The sequence below is a fragment of the Montipora foliosa genome, chromosome 9 (genome assembly GCF_036669935.1).
Source record: "Montipora foliosa isolate CH-2021 chromosome 9, ASM3666993v2, whole genome shotgun sequence".
Taxonomy (NCBI): Eukaryota; Metazoa; Cnidaria; class Anthozoa; order Scleractinia; family Acroporidae; genus Montipora; species Montipora foliosa.
Window position 1 is genome coordinate 19750975 of NC_090877.1, and position 2884 is coordinate 19753858.

Consider the following 2884-nt stretch of genomic DNA (forward strand, 5'->3'; position numbering starts at 1 on the left):
TCTGCTGCGGCTTCATTTCCGTCACCCGGACCGCGAACGCAATCGCTGTTAAACGATTCTACATCCCAGTCATATCAAGCATCGACTCCTCAATTAATGCATCACGGCGCAGACATTGCGCCCCTCCGCTGACCACCGAAGTATCTCGCGTGCCAACAGCAACGGGAGGTGCTTGCCAATATCATCCATTTAGATTCCCATGGCCATTACAACAACCATTTGCGACATCTATGTTTACCCAGAGGCTGTCACCGCAGATACTGTACCCCAAGGTTTTCCCTTACCCGCGAACACCTGCTATTCCGGAATCCTCCAGCCCTTTCTTTTTGATGAAGCTTAGGGAAACATTTCCAAATGCAACGGATGTGAAGGAAGTTTCCCGTGGAAGACTTCCCTGGTATCCATATCTGTACTTATTGATGGCTCCAAGTGTTGGAAGTTGGGAAGAGAACAAAAAAAGGAAGTACTACCATCTAAACATGGCATGTCTCCGCATACGGCACCCCTTGTTTCATGAAGGCCACTTACAAGGTTTACTGACCAGGAATGAGAAAGGCCTGACTCTGACGGAAGAACTCAAGGCTTTCAATAAGCAGTGCTTTTGTGGGATTGCAATTGAGTGACTTGCGAAATTGTAATAGATAGACTGAAGTACACAAAAATTTGGTTTTATGAACGGAGTTGACATTGTAAATTGACCACCGTACAGGGATTTTAAAAGCTGACGAAGGGCTAACACTCGAAACGTTAGCTTTTATAATCCCTGTACGGTGGTCATTTTACGTTATCAACTCGGTTGATGAAACCAAATTTTTGTGTTCTTCAGTCACTGTGCGCTCTTAGTTCAAGCAATTTACAGGGTAGGTAGTTTTGGTCATTATCCCATCCATCGAAGGTGATCGAAAGTGCAGCTTTCGTGTTCGTTATTAAACTTCGAACCAAATGATTCTTTTCATTCCATGCGCTCGGTTCAACCAATTTAAGGACTAGAGCTTTTTTCTTAATGTTTTGTTTTTAATCTCGTGTTGAAATTGCAAGATGGAACTGAAGGTTTGAATTTAACAACAACACGTTTGAATTTTCGCTGGGATGGATACCCTTATACACGTACTCGTAACCTGACTGTTGGCTGCCATTGTTTTTCACATTCTCTGGATGATCTCTGTACTTACTACAGCCTCGCTTTCACGATAAATCTGCCCAGTCTCCATAGTGTGCAAATTATCCTGGGAAAGGACTACATGTATCGTATGTTGAATGTTTCAATGTCTGAAGACTGACCGAATGTCGGAATTGGATCTTCGAGCCACTGATCGAATGTTAGAGTTAATATTTAAGCCGGTTAATTGCCAAATTGAATGTTTGGTTGACGAATTGCATGTTTGAATTAACCAATTGAATGCTTGAATTGACAAATTGAATGGTTGGTTGAGCACCGGGCTGTCACGTGGGAGGTCGTGAGTTCAACTCAGGCCGGACCAACACTCAGGGTCTTTAAATAACTGAGGAGAGAGTGCTACCTTTGTAATGACATCTGCAAATGGTTAGACTCTCTAGTCTTCTCGGACAAGGACGATAAGCCGTAGGCCCCGTCTCACAACCCTTTAATGTTCATAATGCTGTGGGACGTAAAAGAACCAACACACTTGTCGCTAAGAGTAGGGCACGTAGTTCCCGGTGTTGTGGTGTCTCTTCTGTTATGTATCATAGTTGGAAGGGTAAAAAAGGGGCCACAGTATTTGGCGCAAGCTATTGTGGCGCTCAATGTCAGCTTGACTGGCAAAGTTAAAAAAAAGAATTTAACGTTTGAATTGACCAATTGAATGTTTGAATTGACGAATTGAATGTTTCGATTGACGAATTGAATGTTTGAATTTAATGTATGCGAGTTTAAATTGCAAGATAGAATGCTTGAACTGAAGGTTTGGATTCAATGAATTTTGGCGGGGATGGATACCCATAAACGGCAAGCCCTTAGAATTAGTGACCTACGTTTAAAGTGCTATGTCTAAACATTAGTACATGCAGCGACCTAAAATGGAATGTACATATTTTGGAACTAGTTAGAAAAGCTACCTCTAGATTGTATTTTCTGATGCAGCTAAAAAGATCCCTAATTGCACCAAGGGAGTGGACTGTTTTATATCACTTGTATCCATTCTATCCTGGGGTATGCTTCTCCAGTAGTCCATCGTGCTCTCCCGGGATACCTCAGCGAAGACCTAGAGAGCCCGCAAAAAAGGGCTTTAAGGATCTTACATCCCCATCTATCGTACAACCGAGCTCTTGACTTATGAGGACTGTTTGAAAGGAAGAGAGGCAATTGCGGCCAAACTCGTAATGAGGTTTTCGCCAACCCCCAACACAGCCTTCATAAACTGCTCCCAGTTAGAAACACCAGCAATTACTCACTGAGGAACTCAAGGAACTTTGTGCTCCCTTTGTGTAAAACCGAACGCTGCGAGAATAGTTTCATTTTAAGCCATGTTTATAGCTAGAAAATATTTCAACTTATTCTATTTGTTATATGATATTTTTAGGTTTTTAGCATTATTTTCATCTTCTTACATTATTATGTAGTTCTTGGTAAGTCTAAGCGCACTTCAGCTTATGCTGCATGTTTTTAGGTGTCTATCTGGCTCCAGTTGGTTCAAACAATGCATCCACCGGATAGTGTTAAGTATTAGCGAAACCAATGATTGCGCTATCCAACAGATAGTGGTTTATCCTCTTTTTGAACAACTGGGGCCTGATGTCTAGCTGAAAGAAGGCAAACGTTCTTTGAACAGTGACGTTTAGGGCAATCAGCCATCGGTCCGAAAAGTGCAAGAATGTTTAGTTGGTAATGAAACTATTGATATTTATGGAGTAATATGCCAGAGAG